The 20,135-nt window shown below is 43.9% G+C and overlaps 1 long non-coding RNA gene across 2 annotated transcripts; it reads right to left on the bottom strand.

Moving 5' to 3' along the window:
* Positions 1-5,465: 5,465 nt before the first annotated feature.
* Positions 5,466-19,389, bottom strand: LOC116084686. Of its 2 annotated transcripts, XR_004116220.1 has the most exons (6): positions 19,053-19,389; positions 13,218-13,392; positions 10,161-10,386; positions 8,536-8,718; positions 7,500-7,633; positions 5,466-5,701 (listed from the first exon to the last, which is right to left on the bottom strand). It is a non-coding gene; the product is annotated as an uncharacterized LOC116084686 (long non-coding RNA). The 2 variants fall into 2 exon arrangements; XR_004116221.1 differs by lacking the exon at positions 13,218-13,392.
* Between the last annotated feature and the right edge of the window lie 746 nt (positions 19,390-20,135).

Below are 20,135 nucleotides of genomic sequence, written 5' to 3'. Positions count from 1 at the left end.
ATCCAACGATCTCAATAACTATTTTAGTTAGCAAAGTAGAATAAGGTAGAGAAGACTAATTATTAGATGCAGATCTGTTGATCTGTTGATCTGCTTGGTGATTTACTTAAAGCCCTGATTGTTCTGCTTGTTGCTAAGCATGACTTCACCTTATGACCTGGAACAGACTGACCTGGAGAAATAGCTGAAACAATAAGTCGTTGCCCATAGCAACCTGACCACAAAGCTTACCCCCTATTAACTGTAACTTATATCTTTGAAAAATAAGAGCCCCCACAATAGCTGTCATGTATGCTTCTGGGAAAAGTCCCATTTGCTTGCTTGTTCACCCCACTTTGTGATTGTAGAATATAAAATGAGACGAAAATTGGACCAAATCTCTCAGGAGCTGTCCTGGCTTTGGTCCACCAGTGATGTTTCCTCTCACCCACTCTTATTGGTGTCAGAGCACTCATTCCAGACAGATTCCCACAATATTACTCTCATCTTGGTAACTTGAACAGATGTTCTAATTTCTCTCCAAAGAGGGTGCTGGATATATGGGGAGGGGTGTGGTTTGGGGGACCACCTGGTATGAGGGAAGTGGACTTTGGACTCCTGACTGGACCTCGTGTGCAGTCTGGGGCATTTTGGAGTATGGGGTATACAGTCTAAATCTCTGAGCCTCTGTCATTACCAAGGCTCATGCATGCTGTACTCTGAATGCAGCCCAAGTGATCTTTCCAAAAATGCAAATCTAATCACCTTTTCCTATTGTCTCATAACCATCCCGGGGCATTGTGCTTGCCTCCCCTGACTTTTCTCTCCTGTCACATTCAGCACTGCAGCCAGCGCATGGTCCTTCCCTGCGTTTCTTGATAGGTACAGCTTTTAGATTGGACACACACTGGTGTGCTCTCCCCTTTATTAATTTCTGTCATTTCTTCAAATCTAACCCCCAGGGCTCCCTTGTTTTATCTCTTTGATATTCTCAGTTCTTCCCATTGTGTACCACAATACACGTCCCTGCAAAGCCCTTACTGAGGATTGCCAAGATGGCTCAGTAGCTGAAGACACTTGACATCAAGTCTGACAACCTCAATATGATCCTCAGGATCTGCAGGATAGAAGCAGAAAACCTACTCCCATGTGTTATCCTTAAGCAGCAAATGTGGTTAATGGCACACACACACACACACACACAAACACACACACACTGTCTTAGTTAGGGTTTTACTGCTGTGAACAGATACCATGACCAAGGTAACTCTTACAAGGACAATATTTAACTGTGGCTGGCTTACAGGTTCAGAGGTTCAGTCCATTATCATCAAGGCGGGAGCATGGCAGCATCCAGGTAGGCATGACATTGGAGGAGTTGAAAGTTCTACATCTACATCCAAGGCAGACTGGAGAAGTCTGAGTCACACATGCCTAGGAGGAGGTTTCAAGACCGCCCCCACAGTGACACACTTCCTCCAAGGCCATGCCTACTCCAACAAGGCCACACCTCCAAAATGGTGCCACTCCCTGGACCAAGAATATTCAAACCATTTCTCTCTCTCTCTCTCTCTCTCTCTCTCTCTCTCTCTCTCTCTCACACACACACACACACACACACACACACACACACACACACACACACAAATAAATAAATGCATGTTAAAAATACAGCCATTGGAGCTAGAAATTGGAACTCAGTAATTAAAAGCAGTTACTGCCATTGCAGAGTACTCAGGTTCAGTTCCCAGAACCTACAAGGTACCTCACAGGCACCTGGAACTCCATTCCAGGAAATCCACTGCCCTCTTCTGATCTTCATGGGTTCCTGCATGCACATAGTGCACATACATACATGCAGGCACACACACATAAATTAAGTAAATTATTTAAAGATAAAGCTCTTATCCAATTTAGGTTTAAGTGTCTTTGTGACATGCATGATAGTCAAATAGATGCTTAGAAAATATTAGTGTCTGTTCTCCATCTTGGCTCTCATTTAGGTCTGTATCAGGCCAGCGCTCCCTGAGGGAATGATTGTAATCATGCCAGCTATTTTCCACAATGTAACAATAATTTAAAATTCAAGTTGATAAAGCAGTTGGAAAATGCTAGCTAAAATGAATCAGTTTCCCAAAGCACAGTTGCATGAGGTCGTATTGTTGTATTGGTTTCCGGGTCTGCCAGAGCAAACTGCCGTAAACTAAGATGGTCAAAATAAACTATTCCCTTAGAGTTCCAGAGGCCAGAAACCCCCTAACTCGGTGTGTCAGAAGGGCACACATCCTCTGAAGTCTATGACAAAGGGTCCTTACCTCTCTCTAACATCTGGAGACCACTCACAGTGTTTGTTTTTCTTCACCTTGAAGATGTGGAAGTACAATCTACTCAGTATCTGTGTCCAAATTTATCTCTTCTAAAGATGCCAGTCTTGGGGCTGGAGAGAAGGCTCAGCAGTTAAAAGTCCTGGATCTCATCCAGAGGACCTAGGTTCAATTCCAAGCACTGACATAGGAACTCATCACCATCTGTAACCTGGGTTCCAGGGGATCCAATGCCCTCGTCTGGCCTCCTCAGGCACCAGACACATACATGTGATACACAGACATACATGAAGGCAAAACATTCATAAAATAATGATGATGATAATAATAACAATAATAGTAAAAGACATAAATCTTTGGCTGAGGGTTCACCCTATCCAGCACAACACTATTTTACCCTAACTAATTATGTTAATTAATTAAAATAATTCAGTTTTTATTTCCAAAATCAGGTGATATTTTGAAGTTCAAAGTCACAGCAATTCTGGAGGGGCACTATGCCGCACAGCACACCTGTCCATTACTCACCATGAAATGTGCTTAATATCCAGGCTTTTAAGGAAGCACATGCATGCAAATATGCACGCACATTCGAACACACACAGAGAGTCCAATGCCAAGCAGAAGGAGCAGCGCTGAAATCATCTCACTCAATAACTGACCTCAAATTATACCATAGCGCAGTAGTAACACTTGTAACCAGCATTGAACTGACACAAACACAGACATGCAGAGCAATGGAATAGAACAGAAGTCCCAGACATAGACCCACACGGCCACAGTTACCTAAGTTTTGACAAAGGTCAAAACGTGTATTAGAAGACAAATAGCTTTTTAGTAAATGGTACTGAGGAAGTTGGTTACCCAGCTGTGACAGAGTGAAGCTGGATCCCTGTCTTTTACCAAATAGTAATTGAAAGTGGATTAATGACCTTAAAGTAAGACCTGAAATTCTGAAAGTGTTTGAGGAAAATATGGGGAAACCCTTTGAGATATAAAGGACATTCTGGAAAGGACTCCAAAGCCTAAGAAAATAATGCAAAGAATTGATAAATGGATTATATGATATTAACAAGCTTCTGCACAGCCAAAGAAATAATTCTGTATGTTGCACATGCATGAGTGGTAAGCAAACAGGAGGGAAACATGTTGGGGACGGAAACCAGGAGCGGGGAGGAAGGAGGGACGAGAGGGGAGGAAGGAGAGTGGTGGAGAGAGAATATGGACCAAGGGTATGCTGTACTGAGAAAAAAATTACTAGATAGCCCATCAGTTTGTATGTTGAGTATAAAGAGAAAAAAAAGAAAAAAATAACATGTTCAAACGAAAGACTTTCTCTTCTGTGACTAGAATATCCATTATCACACTCCCTGTTCTTCTTGGAGCTTTGAGTATAATATTTTAACATTTGTATTCAACACTTTCTATCTCAACAGTGAAAAATTTTACTTTTAACAGATTCCGGTAGTTAAGGACTGTCCTATTTGCAGTACAAAAGAGAAAGCTCTGGCTAGAGGCAGAGCTGAGGATGTGACACCATTAAATAAGCCCCAAGAGACTTGCCCAAGCAGCCTGATTGTGAGTCACCTGCCCATCTGCCCTGTGCTGAGGGCTCGGGATCATGCCATGCCTCTGACCCACTGGAACCTCCAGCAAACGTTGCTTCTTGACAGAATTTCAATGTCGGTGTTGGACTGGTGATACTAATGGGCGAGTAGACTGTTTCTGTTCGTCAAAACGATTCTCTGGGATAAACAAGGTTTAGGCACACAATGGTCAGTTGCAAATTTCAGATTCTACGGAAAGCCCTGGTTTGGAAAAAATTAATTGTAAAAGAAACCATCAGGAACAATTAGGGAAAGTGACTGTGAACTGAGTTTGTGTCTGAAACGTCCTCTGAGGCTCATGTGTTAAAGGCTTGGTCCCTGTGATGGTTATTCTTGGTTGTCAAGTTGACTACATCTGTAATTAACTAAAACCATTAACTAAAATCATTTGTAGTGGGAAGACATGCTTTTAATCTGGGCCACACCTTCTGATGACAGAAAAGGACACGGAAGAAGGAAGCTTGCTCTCTTTGCCTGTTTGCTTTCATAGTCTGGGACATCCAGCCCCGTGGACTGGGACATTCAGCCCCATGGACTGGGACATTCAACCTCATGGACTTGGACATTCAACCTCATGGACTGGAACATTCAGCCTCATGGACTGGGACATCCAACCTCATGGACTGGAACATTCAGCCTCATGGACTGAACAACTACTGGATTCTTGGACTTTCTATTGGTAGACAGTCACTGTTGGACCATAGCCAATAAGCCTAATCCTCTCCCCTCTGTGCTTCCTGGTCTATTGGAGAGTGTCTTAGTCAGAATTTCTACCTGCACAAACATCATGACCAAGAAGCAAGTGGGAGAGGAAAGGGTTTATTCAACTTACACTCCCACATTGCTGTTCATCACCAAAGGAAGTCAGGACTGGAACTCAAGCAGGTCAGGAAGCAGGAGCTGATGCAGAGGCCATGGAGGGATGTTCCTTACTGGCTTGCTTCCCCTGGCTTGCTCAGTCTGCTCTCTTATAGAACCCAAGATTGCCAGCTCAGGGATGGCACCATCCACAATGGACCCTCACCCCTTGATCACTAACCAAGAAAATCTAGTCCCACAGCTAGATCTCATAAAGTCACTTTCCCAACTGAAGCTCCCTTCTCTGTGATAACTCTAGCCTGTGTCAAGTTAACACACAAACCCAGCCAGTACAGAGAGTGACTTTGCTCTAAGATGCGGTCCCACCACAGGCTCAAAGCAACACAGCCAGCACCCCAGGCTGAAATTTCTAAAACAATGTACCCAAATAAACCTTTTCTTTTTTATAAATTGACTATCTCAGGTTATTTGTTATAGTGACAGTAAACTAATGAATACAGCATTAGAGAATTATTAACTTTAAGGTGATTATTTTATCCATGCAGGAAAGGGTTCAAAAATTTAGCAGGGCAATCTAAAATAAAAATATTTTTGAACAGGGTTTTACAGTTCTAAAACTTCAAATTATTGATAATTGGTTTTGGTAAAGGGGTTAGAAGACACAGTTTTTTACCCTTCAGTACGCCCTCTTCTCTATTGTTGAGATTCTTTGCAAAAAAAAGCAAAAGGCTTGTACTTTTGTTTTTAATTTGTCTTGTTTTTATTTATATGTATGTGTGTGCATGTGCATACAGACACCAGTGGAGGCCAGAAGAAGCTGTCAGATCTCCAGGAGGTGGAGAAATAGGCAGTAGTAAGCCACATGACGTAGCCACTGGGAATGAAACCTGGGTCCTTCGCAAGAGCAGGAAGTGTTCTTAAACTCTGTGCCATCCCCAGCCTGAAACATGCTTCTTTTGTAGAACTTGATCACTATTTACAAAAGAGGGGGAGAGAATCAGGATTTCACAACCTTTTCAAGGGTTTATCCCTAGAGACCCGAACATCACCCAGTAAACAGTATATATATCTACATACAAACATAGTACACATATATGATTAAATTATATACATCTGTATGCATATGTGCATGTGTATTTACATAGGTGCTTAGATTGTACGTAGATAGATGGTAGATAAATAGATAATAAGCAGATATAGAGATAATGGAAAAATAGATAAATAATAGAAAATCACACAAATGTGTTAAGATGCTAGTTTTGGGATGTGCAAATAGCACATAGTAATAGTTCCTTTTACTAGTGCTGTAACTTTCCACTTAAAAAACAGTTTCCTCTGAACCCAAAGCCTTCTCCCATCTTCTTAGGAGATTATAAAAGTGGCTTCCTCAACCTGCAAAACAGAAATAAAGCGTCTGGGCTGGTAAGATGGCTCAGCGGGTAAGAGCACCGACTACTCTTCCAAAGGTCCTGAGTTCAAATCTCAGCAACCACATGGTGGCTCACAACCATCCGTAATGAGATTTGACACCTTCTTCTGGGGTGTCTGAAGATAGCTACAATGTACTTATTTATAATAATAAATAAATCTTTGGGTCAGAGTGAGCAGGGTTGACCAGAGTGAGCAGAGATCCTAAAATGAAGGATGAAGGCTCGCAACTATCTGCACAGCTACAGTGTGTACACATATACATAAAATAAATAAGTCTTTTAAAAAAAGAAAAGAAAGAAAATGCCTGTCTCTGGCATTGTAATTAAACCAGATAATGCAGGTAAAGGACTCACCATGTTACAAGATAAAAGAAACTATAATGGTCAGGTTGTAAATTATTGAAAGTAGAATCTGCTAGCTAGTTTAAGTAGGAAGACATCTATTAAAGATCATAAAGAACTCACAGACGTTCAGAGAGTGGCAAAGGCACGAAACAAAATCTATGCTCCCAAATGAAAGCAAACTGTGCCAACTAAAGAAGAGACTTGCAAAGCAGCAGCTGTCTCTGCTCGGTGACTGTGGCTCGTGGCCTCTCCCCTCCCCTGAGCCTCTTTCCAGAGGCCTGATGTCAAAATCAAAGTTCTGCATGAGTTCATCTAAGAAGGGAAGCTTAAAGTGCCCCTCATCCCCAGGCAGAGGATGGCAAGCCATGCCAGCAGGTGGCTAGGTGGGGGTGGATAGACTCTACAGTTTCAACAGTCAGAGCTCTCTCTCTAAGCTGCTTCTCATGTTTAATTTCCAAACAGCAAAATCCCTACTTGATATGAAACAAAAGTCTTCTGTAGAGACAAAAACCATCCCTATCTCCCTAAAATGGGAGTCACAGAGTCACAGGAGTCCCTATCTCTGTACCGGTGTCAGGTGGATACATTCCTCTTCTAGATTAGTCATAACTTATCTTGACATCTTGAAATCTGTGGCCTAAATTAAAATCTAATCAAAACCAACACATAAAAAAATATGGGGGTGGGAGTGGGAGGAAAGGAGAGCAGAGAGAGGGGAGAAACACACACCCAACAGATGGAACCAGCAGATGAGCGTACTGGCGGAATGTTTACTGGCCAAGAGTTAAAGCGATGCATTGACAGAGGCAAGGTCAAAGATAAACATTAACAGCATAGACTTTCTAGAACAAAACAGTGGATGAGAAGCATTACAAAATGCTCCGATTATAATTAACTTTGGCTGAGTGTTTAAGTGTGGTTACAGTTCTGAGCGGCACTGGCCCCTGAGGTGCTCCTGTGGTCATCCTAACTCCGGGTTAATGCTACTAAATTACTCAGTTGTCACTGTCCAAAGCAAAGGAGCGACAAGGGCTTCTTCGGCTGGCAGGGTTGTCGTCTCTGAAGCTTCTTTTCTCCAGCTGCAGCAGACTCAAGGAAAGGCTTGTCTTCAGTCCCGCCTTGAAAGCCCCTAGATCATGATAATGAAATGTCACCAAAGCATTCTCACAGATGGAGGCACCGTGAACGGCTTGTGAGTGCTCTCGGCGTATTTCCCAAAGCCAACCCAAGGCTGTTACTGTGATGTATATTCCTCCATCCCTAACGTCTTACTGTGCACTTGCAGCTTCCCATACTCAGCTGCCAAGATGTGTCCTTAAATCTTACACGCATAAAGCTTGAGGTGGTAAAATCCATTTGATTAGTAAGAGTGAGAGAATGTCTCTATATAGTTTGGTTTCTTCCACCATATTCTGTTCTTCATATAGTTCCTGTCGTTTAAAACATCTGGGTCATAAATGATGGTAGGGTTCCATGTGTTGCTCTCTCTCTCTCTCTCTCTCTCTCTCTCTCTCTCTCTCTCTCTCTCTCTCTCTCACATAAAGTTTTGAGTATACACATGGGAAGCACACTGTCTTCTATGGGCCCTGCTTTGGTAGGGAAATGTGACCCTGCAGCAAAGACTGGAGAAAGAGAGAGAGAGAGAGAGAGAGAGAGAGAGAGAGAGAGAGAGAGAGAGAGAGAGAGAGAGAGAGAGAGAGAGAGAGCCTGGTAATTTGGGGCTTGGTAGAGACTGGGGAGGCAGGTAAAAGGTCTGCATAAAATAGGAGCAGAAGGCAGGCCAAAGCTCCGCACAAACACCATTTGCTCTTGGATCCTTCTCCCTAGCTGCTTTTAATCCTACCCCCAAATAACTCATTCTCTACGCTCACCAGTGCTATCATTTTTGGACATCCTTTCCTTTGTTTGTTAGGGGAGGGGATCCCTGTCTCCTAACCTCATGTTTTCCACTTATGAGTTTGTTACTAGCCAATTTTGGAGCAAATTCTTCAAAACCTTCCAGAGGAAGTGTGCCCACGAGAGGAAGCGTACCCATGAGAGGAAGTGTGCCCACGAGGTTGACTCTGAGGACTTTATGAGGCTGGAACAGAATCTTATCACCAAATTGTTGATAATTAGGCTGGGGCCAGATCTCCAGGTCGGAAGCTCTCCCTGTCTACGGAATGTTGAAAGCAATGGTCATTTGTCTTCTGCCTCCGTTGTGGTTGTTTCACACTAGAAGAACATTTTTAAAAATGTCTCATCCTTTCTTTGGTTGAGGCCTGTTCCTCAGCTCTTGCCCTTCCCCAGAATGTTAGCATTTGCTCATGGTAGATATGTGTCTGTATTTACAGTGCTGTGTAAACTGACAATGGTAATAAAGATACCTGGAGCCGTCTCTTGGATCCCCTCTGCACTATTTGTTTAGGTCTCTACCTTCGTGCTGGAAGCTTGAGAAAACTACACAGTGATTCCTAATTGCACATGACAGACAGAGTTGCCGGGCGGTGGTGGTGCACACCTTTAATCCCAGCACTTGGGAGGCAGAGGTAGGTGGATTTCTGAGTTCGAGGACAGCCTGGTCTACAAAGTGAGTTCCAGGGCAACCAGGGCTATACAGAGAAACCCTGTCTCAAAAACAAAACAAAACAAAAAAGGTGACAGGCTAAAAGGTGTAAGGTCAAGCTTTTACCAAATTAAAGACCCTTGGGTCTTCAGTTGTTATCATATTGATTTATTTTGTGTGTGGAGATACCAACTTTCAGGAATTGAGTCTCACAGTGGATTTGGGAACTCAGTGGATTCAAACTCAGGTGGTCAAGCATGGCAGCAAATGCCTTTACACACTGGGCCGTCTCACTGGGCCAAAGCCTTCTAGTTTTCAAAAGACACTGGTAAGAAAATAAAAAGCAAGCTGCAGACAGAAATGATATTTTCAGAGCCCAAGTTTGATGAGGATTTCTATCTAGAATATATCAAGAATTCCAAAGCACTATACAAGACACTCAAACAATAACAAAAGCAAATACTTGAACAAGTGCTTCACAAAACAAGATGGTGAATAAGTGCCTGAAACTATATTTAGCATTATTAATCACTAGGATAGTCAGTATACACTAGGGGTGGTGGTGTATCTGTAATTCCAGTGCTCAAGAGTCTTGAGATAGGAAAATTAGGAATTTGAGCCTATCCTGAGCTATATAGTAAGATCCTATCATAACAAATGACAGAAAAACAAATAAAAATACCTGTAGGAATACTTTAAAATGCTAAGAGTAATCATGCCAAGTGTTAGAGGAATTGCTCATTGTAAACCAGGGCCTGACTTCGCTTGCTCAAAACATAAGCTTTTGGCCAAGTTATTTCACCAAGTTTTCTTTTTCATTAGCCTTAAACATAAAATGATAGTGACCAACATGAGTCACTTGGATGTTCCCTTTCTCTAGACAGGGACACTTTAGTATACATGACTACATAACTACATGACTACATGACTACTGGCATGCTGGGAACCAAGCAATCTACATGGGATACCACTGTTCCATATATAACCTGGATATTCATTCCTGTCTTCTGTGCAGTCTAATGTCCCAGATAAAGAGCTTCTCCTCCATAAAGGGAGTGAGGGAGACAAGGATGAGCTGGCAGAGTGGATTAAGAGACAGGTAGTTAGTTACCTGTGTAGTCATAGGGAGTTTGATATCAGGGGTTTTGGGGTTTGGTTGGCTGGTTGGTTGGCTGGTTGGTTGATTGGCTGGTTAGTTGGTTGGTTGGCTGGTTGGTTGGTTGGCTGGTTGGTTGGTTGGTTGGTTGCTTGGTTACTTGGTTGCTTGGTTGCTTGGTTGCTTGGTTTTGTTTCCATTACAGACATATGGGAATGGCTCTGTTGGTAAACTGTTTACTCTGAAAGCATAAGGACCAGAATTCGGTTTCTAGAATCCATGTTAAAAAAACAAAAAATGGAGGCAGAGGTGGGGAAGCTGGAGAGATGGCTCATCAGTTAAGAGCACTGACTGCCCTTCCAGAGGTTCTAAGGTTCAATTCCCAGCAACCACATGGTGACTCATGACCATCTGTAATGGGATCCGACGCCCTCTTCTGGTGTGTCTGAAGACAGCTACAGTGTACTCATATACATAAAGTAAATAAATCTAAAACAAACACACAAAAACAAGACAACAACAGCAAAATAGGAATGGTGTTGTGTGCTTGTAAAGGCAGAGACAGGTGGATGCTGAGGCTCCCTGACCAGCTAGCCTAACCTACTCGGAAAGTTCCAGGTTCAATGAGAGGGGTAGAATAGACAGCTATAAGGACACACCAGACTGTCCTCTGGCTTCCACATACATGTTATCTCATGTACACACATACATACTCCACAAACATTAAAGCACACACTCACACAATTGCAAGAGATTCCAGACTGCTCCCCTCTGCACCCCACCTTCCTCTGTCACTTAGGTCTTTCTAGCAAAGAAAATCACTTAACCTTCTGGGAGGTCTCTGTTCATCAACTGCTCCCTTGTTCCCTGTTCACTGAGCATCGGTTATATTTCAGAGAGTCAGGTGCTCAGCCTCAGGGACCGTCTCCTACTATGGCAGTTATAAGAGATCACGTAACTACACCTGTTCCCTGAGTCGTAAACAGAAGTCTGCCGGACATGCCTTGAAACTTGCTTATTTCTCCAATAAGAATATACATAGCGAGTTGGGGCGTAGCTCAGTTGGTAGAACACTTGCTGAGGATGCTCAGGGCTGGGTTTGATCTCCAGCACTGCATACACTGGACATGGTAGTGCACGCTTGAGATCCCAGTTCTTAGGAAGTAGAGACACTGGAGTCATGGAGTCATAAGGACATGCTAGGCAGTTAATGGCTGGCTTAGAACACACGAGAGCCTGTCTCAAAACAGAAGATTCCCACAAGGCTTCCCTCTCGTTATTGCTTTTCTAATACAGATCATAGACATTACAGAGATCCACTTGTGACCATAAGACAAACAGAAGTCCCTAAGGCAGTGGTTCTCAACCTCCCTACTTCTTACCCTTTAATATAGTTCCTCATATTGTGCTGAACTCCAACCAGAACATCACTTTATTGCTACTTCATATCACTATAATTTTGCTACTGTTATCTGATAGGCAGCCCTTGTGAAAGGGCTGTTTGACCCTCAAAGGGGTCTCGACCCACAGGTTGAGAACCACTGCACTGATGTATGGCAGGGACTTCTGAGTAGAAAAACAGTCTTGTGCATATCTGAGCTAAGGCCAGCAATCATGTTCTACTGCAACCAAAAGCAAGGCAGTGTATACTGAAGCCTCTGCTTATTGTGTTACTTGCAGCTGAAGACATGTCCAATTGATGAATGCTTCCTTCCGTGTGCACTGAAACTATTCCCAATTCCTCTTCCTCCTCCTCCTCCTCCTCCCCCTCCTTCTCCTCCTCCTCCTGCTCCTCCTCTTCCTTGTCTTCCTCTTCCTCCTCTTCTTCCTTCTTCTTCTTCTCTCTCTCTTTCTCTCTCTCTCTCTCTCTCTCTCTCTCTCTCTCTCTCTCTCTCTCTCTCCTTCTCATCCACCATGACAGACTCTGCACAGTTGTCCTCTTGCTGCCATGGAATATGGCTCCATCATGGGTCTAGAGTCCATGAAGCCAGAGACTCTGGGGTGGAGACTTCAGAAACTGTGACCCAAGATAAACAAGCCCTCTAAACTAGCTGTCTTAGTCAGGGTTTATATTCCTGCACAAACATCATGACCAAGAAGCAAGTTGGGGAGGAAAGGGTTTATTCAGCTTACTTCCATATTGCTGTTGATCACCAGAGGAAGTCAGGACTGGAACTCAAGCAGGTCAGGAAGCAGGAGCTGATGCAGAGGCCATGGAGGGATATTCCTTACTGGCTTGCTTTTCCTGGCTTGCTCAGCCTGCTCTCTTATAGAACCCAAGACTTCCAGCCCAGGGATGGCACCGCCCACAAGGGGCCCTACCCCCTTGATCACTAATTGAGAAAATGCCCCACAGCTGGGTCTCGTGGAGGCACTTCCCCAACTGAAGCTCCCTTCTCTGTGATAACTCTAGCCTGTGTCCAGTTGACACACAAAACCAGCCAGTACACTAGTTATGCCAAGTATCCTGAAATAGGGATGAGAAAACTCAGATGATACCCCAGGCAATATCATGAGCCTCTGTTCCAAAAGAAAGACAACCACAGAAGCAATGGAAGTGGACTCTACAGTGCCATTGCAAAGGCATGACATCAGTGACCTACTTCTTCCAGCCAAACCTCTGTCCCTGACACTTCCTCCACCTCCCACAGCAGTTTCAGTAGCCGGGGCGTAGATGTTCAGCATAGGTGCCTGTTGAGGACAACCTTGTGTTCAAAGCATAATGCCTAGGCTAGGCTATTCTCAGACTCATGATCAAGACTCAAAGTCAGACACCCAAGTTTAGATTCTGAACATGCGCCCCACCCCACAACAGGGCTTACTCTCTTCTATTACCAGCTTTTAAAATGGCACTGGACTCTTTCTTCCCATGTTGTTTCCTCTGCTGTTCTCTACGTGTGAAATCCTTCCAGTGGTAATTTGGAAGAAGAGGACATAAATATGCGACGATAAATCCTCCATGTTTAGTTGGCAAACCTTTGATTGTCTCCCTGTTTCTAGCCTTGGCTAACTAATCCCTATTAATTGTACAAAATGTTTGTAAAATGTATACCTTACCATGGTGCTCCTCACCTTAAATGTGATTTTGTTACATAAGGGGAACAGTGAAGGCTCCCGAAGACTTGAAAGACATCAGTTCTCCCTGGAAGGGATGCCCTCAAGGAAGGAGTAACCTGTCACCTCCCTGGGAACTCTCTGATGCAAAGGCCACCAAGGCTAATATTTGTGAACTGTAGTTCTGTGTATCCTGCAAGTAAAAAGAGAATGAAGAAGTATTGTTTGAGGTTGGAGAGTTGGCCCAGTAAAGAAGAAATCAATGCTGAGCATGTTGCATAAGATGGAGAGTTTTGTTTGTTGTTTTGTTTTGTTTTGGCTAAGGAGTATGCTGATCTACCCTGTATGTAATGTGTCCCACCTATCACCTTCAGTTTACTAGTCTTTTCTGAGATAAAGTTCATGTCCCTTCCTAGAACCATGTGTATCTCTTATTGATGGAGTTGTTGTATCTTAGATAAGGTGTTATAACAAAAAATACCATTAGGCCAGCTCTTTATACAACAGACATTTCCTCACCATTCCAGAGGCTCACTTCAGAGGTCAGCTTCCTTTTTTTCCTCAATATATATGAGTGTTTTCCTTTCACATACCTCTGTTCATCATGTGTATGCAGTGCCTGCAGAAGCCAGAAGAGGGTGATGGGTCCCCTAGAACTGGAATTGCAGATGTTTGTAAGTCACCACTATGTGGGTGCCAGAAACAAAACCCAAGTCCTCTGGAAGTGCTCTTTATCACTGAGCCATTGCTGCAGCTCATGGTGAGATTCTTAGTGTGGTCCTCTTGCTTGCTTGCAGATAGCTGCCTCTCCAGTGTGTTCCCCCAGGAGAGAGAGACGTAAAGCAAGGGTCCTTCCGCTCCTTGCAAGAACACGAGTCTCATCGTGGCCTCACCCTCATGACTGCATCTAAATCTACTTCCCAAAGTCTCATCTCCAAACACATCCTACTAGAGTATAGAGAGCCCCAATATATGAATGATGGGGGTGAGCTGGACATCAACGTCAGAGAGGGAAAAGTCTGTCTCACTCAAGACAACTGAAGAGACACACTCTTTCACTTGAGAGCTCACCAGGAGGTTGGTGAAGCTCCATCTCTCTCCTCACTCGTTCACCTCCCTTCTCTGTCTTGATCCTCAGCGACCCTTTGACAAGTGTACAGGTTGCTAGACTCCTTAATGTCTGTCCCCTGGAGGAGCCACATGGCAAGCCATGCTGAGCACCACCTTGCAATTTACAAGATGCTTTTGACAGCTGCTTTCATTATCTTCTTTAATCTTCACAAACAACATTGCTAGCTTTCCGCTTTCAGGATAAGAAATCCGAGGATTAGAGAGGATGTTTTCCCAGAGCTTTCCAGCTTATTTGATGGAGAGATGCATGATTATGAAAGTATCTCTTGCATTCAAAGAGACTGGAACTTCTGCTGAACCTTACAGCCAGAGTTAATAATACTTTGAGGTCACTTAAGACTGCTAGCCTACTGAGTACTCTGCTTAACTTGCCTTTATCAAAACAATTAACAACCAAGAATACTTGCCTGGATCTCTCCCTGTAATCAACTTTATAACCTAAGCTAATGCATGTTGAGGGGTATCCACCCAAGAAGACTACTCACACATAGGTTCAAGCCAATAGAAGTCCTTATTAGCTGCCCAATGACGACACTCTGCTTGGATCCCAGTGGAGCCTAAAGCCTTTCTCATGATGAACTTTTGAGCACAAAGACCATATTCTAGTTTGACATACTTCAGTTAACAAGAACAGTTACCCAGAAGAGGAACAAGAGAAGCCAAAAACCAAGTTAGTATATTTAGGGACTGTCCCAGAACTATGGACTTGGATGAATTAGGCCTTTGTTCTTGTTTTGGCAAGTTGAACTGTCTACATGCTGAATTTTATGGTCTGAGTGGTACTTCCATCATGGCTTCAGCTGTGCTAAGGTCTGGGAGCCCCTTAACAAGGCACATCAGTATTTTCAAGTTATGTTTGTTTGCATGTTGTGATAATCATTTGCTGAAAACAGAAAAGAGGACGACAGCAACCTTAAAAAAATGAATATTCTCTAGCAGAGAGTGATGACACATACCTTTAATCCCAGCACATAGGAGGCAAAGCAGGTAGATTTTTTTTTTTTTTTTGGTTTTTTGTTTTTTTGAGACAGGGTTTCCCTGTATAGCCCTGGCTATCCTGGAACTCACTCTGTAGACCAGGCTGGCCTCAAACTCAGAAATCTGCCTGCCTCTGCCTCCCAAGTGCTGGGGTTAAAGGCATGCGCTACTACTGCCTGGCCAAGCAGTCAGATTTTTGAGTTAAAGGCCTCCCTGGTCTACAGAGAGAGTTCCAAGACAGCCAGGGATACACAGAGATACCTTGCCTCAAAGGGAGAAAGAAAGAAAGGAAGGAAGGGAGAAAGAAAAGAGAAAGGAAGGAAGGGAGAGAGGAGAGAAAAAGAGAGAGAGGGAGAGAGAGAGAAAGAGAGGAAGAGAGAGAGAGAGAGAGAGAGAGAGAGAGAGAGAGAGAGAGAGAGAGAGAGAGAGAGAGAGATAAAGCCCTTATAAATGTTGGACACAACCTATGGATATTGCTAGTAGGCAGTAACTTGTTAGTTACCGGGTCACTTGAGGTCAGTTAGAGGCAATGACTTCATCCCTTGTAAAACTATTCAAGATGCCTGTAAAGTGTTTCTCATTCTTTCCCCATGTGATGCTTCTGTACTGTTCATTAAAAGACAGGACAAAGCTTTGTTAGAGACACGCATGGACACAGAGAGACACGGACACAGGGACAGATTCACAAGACAGCATTCAGGCAGCCACAGATTTAGATTTATACAACAGACAGAATGGAACACTGGAAGACACAGAGGGGCAGAAGTAGGGAATTCAAATGCTGGATTACCCGTGGTTAATGGCACCAAGGAAAAGTGCTTTTTAATTTATTCTCCTTAATGTGACACCAGAGCATTACTGATAACTGTTAGAGACAAGACTGCAGCTTGGTCTACTTTCTGATGTTAGGAGGCAGAGTTCTCTCAACAAGACAAAGAGAATAGAATCACACAACAGGCCTGTGCAAAACTCCAGGTCAGAGAATCTGGTCCCCAGAGCTTGGTCCCCCATGTTTTTCCTTTCTCTAACAAGCTGCACTGTCAGTCCTGAAAGCATACCCATTTGGATGTCAATATGCCCACAAGATCCACTCTAAGGCCAGCAGCGTTCCAAACAATAGAGAGACCAGTGGAATCTCAAAATGTTGGCTTCCCTAATGAGTTTTCAGGTTTTTCTCCCTGGGAGAGTAACAGGCAAAGCCGCTGTAATTCTTTCCAAGCAATAGGGCACACAGGACACAGAGATGCCAATGGTCTCCTTAGCAACCATCTGAAATGGAGTTGCTCTCAAATGAAATCCTGATCTCTATCCATGCGGCAGATCACATGGGGTCAGGTACTGTTTATCTCTCTGGCAGGAACCACCAGGCAAAGGGATTTTAATTGCATCCTTATGATCTGAAGAAGAAGAAGAAGAAGAAAAAAAAATAAGGGAGGGGGAGGGGGAGGGGGAAAGGAGACATAAATAGGAGAAATGAGAGCAATTCCTAATGAGCAGGAAGGGAACATAAAACATTTAGCTAGCTTCTTTGAAGCCTGCACTTTCTTATCATGTGCTTCAGAAATCACACGCACACACTTTAGGGCTTCAGACGCTGGCTGCTCTTCATTATAATTCGAAACTGGGTAACCAAGCTCATTATGTGAATGTTGATTGGATTTGGGGGGGGACTTCTCAGCCACACAGCCATTTGACAACTACAGGTTTGCTGCCCTCAGCATTGCTTCTGAATAGTCTTGACTCAGAAAGACTGGCAATACTGAACAGTCCTGGAAGCAAACAGAAACCAAGGGCTGTAAATCAGTGCTTGCCCTTTTTATTAAAAGAGCCTCCCTGAGAGAGCAGGTGGTGCCCGGCCGCATAACCAACTGCGGAGTCCCGGACAGATGGGGGTGGGGGAGTCTAGATGACGTTTCCTGAACATTATCTCATTTATTAACTTCACAAATATTTATTATATGTTTGTGATGTTTATTCATGTCAGGCACTCATCAGGGCTTAAAAGTACTGACACACAGTGGTATAATTCATTAATAAAATGTCTCTACCAATCAATAGTCTGACTGTTGTTGAATCACATGGGCATTTATAGGATTAAAGTAGTTACCGGCAGAATAGCACCCCTTCCTCATAGAAGAGCGATACCCTTCTCATTGGTCAATAAAGGAACCATTTTATAAAACCAACAAAGTATTGTGTCTGACAAATCAAATTTTCCTCCAGCTTTTGAAAAGAGTTGTTTTGGAAATCTATCTTCCGAGAGAGAAAACATGTTGACATTTTTAAGTAATAGGTTGGGTTGGGGAGATGTCTGGGTGAGTAAGCATGGAGACCTGAGTTTGAATCCTCAGCGCCCATTTAAAAATAGAGCATGTCCATATGTGCCTGTAACCCCAGCATTGGGCAGGGGGAGACCTCAGAATCCCCAGAGCTTGCTAGCCAGCCAGCCTAAGTGGGCAAATGGCGGGCTTCTGGCACTGCATACTCATGGGCCTCTCTCTCTCTCTCTCTCTCTCTCTCTCTCTCTCTCTCTCTCTCTCTCTCTCTCACACACACACACACACACATACACACACACACACACACACACACACACACACACACACAAACACACACTAATGAAAGCTTTAGCCTTTCCTTCCTTTACTGCTTGCTAAATGAAGCTCTCAACGGAGACAGGCATGCAGAGATAACTAGCCTCACCGACAGAGTGAGGTTAGTCATATGATAGTAATAGGCTGTATTCTGCCTTCCCTCTTGCCTTAGCCTCCTACTTTTTGTTTTTTCCTTTTCCTTTTCTCTCTTCCTGCCTACGGGCCTCCTATTAGTGGAACTTAAAAGATTAAAAGAGTCTAGCTCCATGGCTGGTGGCAAATGGCAGTGAGTTCTGACTTAATCTTCCTAACCGGACCACTGGCATTTTTCCCAGCATGCCCCGAGGGTTACTATAGAAGACATAACTGGGAAGAGGCACAGTTGATGCTCGACATGCTGTCATTAGAGCTCACTGCTTCTAAAACTGTGGAAATTCCCAGCGACTCGTGGAGTCAAGTCAGAGAGCGGCAGAAGCAGCATGGAGTGGATAAGCAGGAGGCTGCCAGCAACCACTGCCGGTGTCTGATAAAGGCAGACATTCTATTGGTGCATGCCTTTAATCCCAGCACTTGGGAGGCAGAGGCAGGCGAATTTCTGAGTTCGAGGCCACCCTGGTCTGTAGAGTGAGTTTCAGGACAGCCAGAGCAATACAGAGAAACCCTGTCTCGAAAAACCAATAAAAAAAAAAAAAGGCTCCCGATCAAGACATATGGTTTCCCACACTCTAAGGCATCTTTTTTCCTGTTCAGGGTACTATTAGCATTTAGTCTAGGCTCCGCCCCACGGTTACCTGGCAACAGCCAGGTGTTCCTGAGTCAATATAAAAGGGACTGCTTGCCCCCCTTCTCCCTCTCTTGCTCTCTTGCTCCAGCTCCTCTTCTTCCTCCTCCCCATCTCTCTCATAGCTGGCCTCTACTCCTCTCCCTCTCCCTCTCCCCTCCTCCCTCCCCCTCCCCCTCTCTCTACTGCCCTCTCAACCCCCCTCCCCAGGCCCTGAATAAACTCTATTCTATACTATGGCTGGTCTCTCAGGGGGGAAGGAATATCTCAGCATGGGCCTGCAGAGGCACCCTCTTCCCCCTACACCTGCCTGCACACCCACCAAACATATCCCTGGTTTCTCTTTATTTTTATAAAACACAACCATACCTGCGATGGTGGGAAGGTGGGGAAATGGTCACAAGAAAACATTTCTGTTGAGAAGTAAGATTGTAGAAACGTAACGTGTTAGAGTTAGAGCAAAGGAGAATTAAGAGCTTGGCTTGTTTGCTTCCCTGATCTCCAACCAGAGCAATTAATATGTGATCGAAATTAACCAAGCAAGCAGACGCGTGGACGAACTGCCCCTCTCTCTCCCGTGTTAGAAACTGAAAAAGTTATTCCACAGGGTGAGTGGCAGCCACAGCTGCACAGGCAGCTGAGTGAGTGAGGAGAGAGACTGGGCTCCTTATGCCTCAGCAGGCAGAGGACTCATCTGGGCAGGTTGCTTAGATGCAGGTTCTGATGCGGAAGCCAGGCTAGGCTCCAAATTCCAAATTTCAAGCAAATCCCTGAGGTAACATGGTATTCTTAGTCCAAGAACTGTGTTTTTCCTCTGGTTTGGTTTAAACTTTTTAAGAATTAGTCATCCTTTGTGTCCTATTCCTGTGAGAAACACAGAATGTAACCTGGGGAGAAACGGGTTTCTATGGGTTAGACGTCTCAGCGGTTAATCCTGGAGAGAAGTCACAACAGGAACTCAAGCAGGAACAGAGGCAGGACCCAAGGATTAACTCTGCTTAATGGCTTGCTCCCCAGTGACCTTTCGAGTGTAACTCAAGACCTCCTGTCTAGGGGTGGTACTGCCCTCAGTGGGTTGGGTGCTCCGATAGCAATAAGTAAAGACAATGCCCACAGACACATCCAATGGCCAATCTTTATTATTATTATTACTATTATTATTATTATTATTATTATTATTATTATTATTATTATTATATTTCTAATAGTGTATCTGTTTCTGTGTGCGGCTAAGTGCATGTGAGTGCAATGCCCACAGTGGTCAGTAGAGGGCATCAGACAGTTGTGAGGATCTAAACTCCGGTCTTCCTAGAGTCTAGCAAGCACTGTTTACCACTGAGTCAGCTCTCTAGCTCAGTTATGTATTTGTGTGTGTGTGTGTGTGTGTGTGTGTGTCGTTGTTGTTGTTGTTTTTCAAGACAGGGTTTCTCTGTATAGCCCTGGCTGTCCTGG

This window comes from Mastomys coucha, unplaced genomic scaffold (assembly GCF_008632895.1).
Source record: "Mastomys coucha isolate ucsf_1 unplaced genomic scaffold, UCSF_Mcou_1 pScaffold9, whole genome shotgun sequence".
Classification (NCBI taxonomy): Eukaryota; Metazoa; Chordata; class Mammalia; order Rodentia; family Muridae; genus Mastomys; species Mastomys coucha.
Note: the sequence above shows the minus strand (reverse complement) of the source record. Positions and strands in the feature narration are given on the sequence as shown.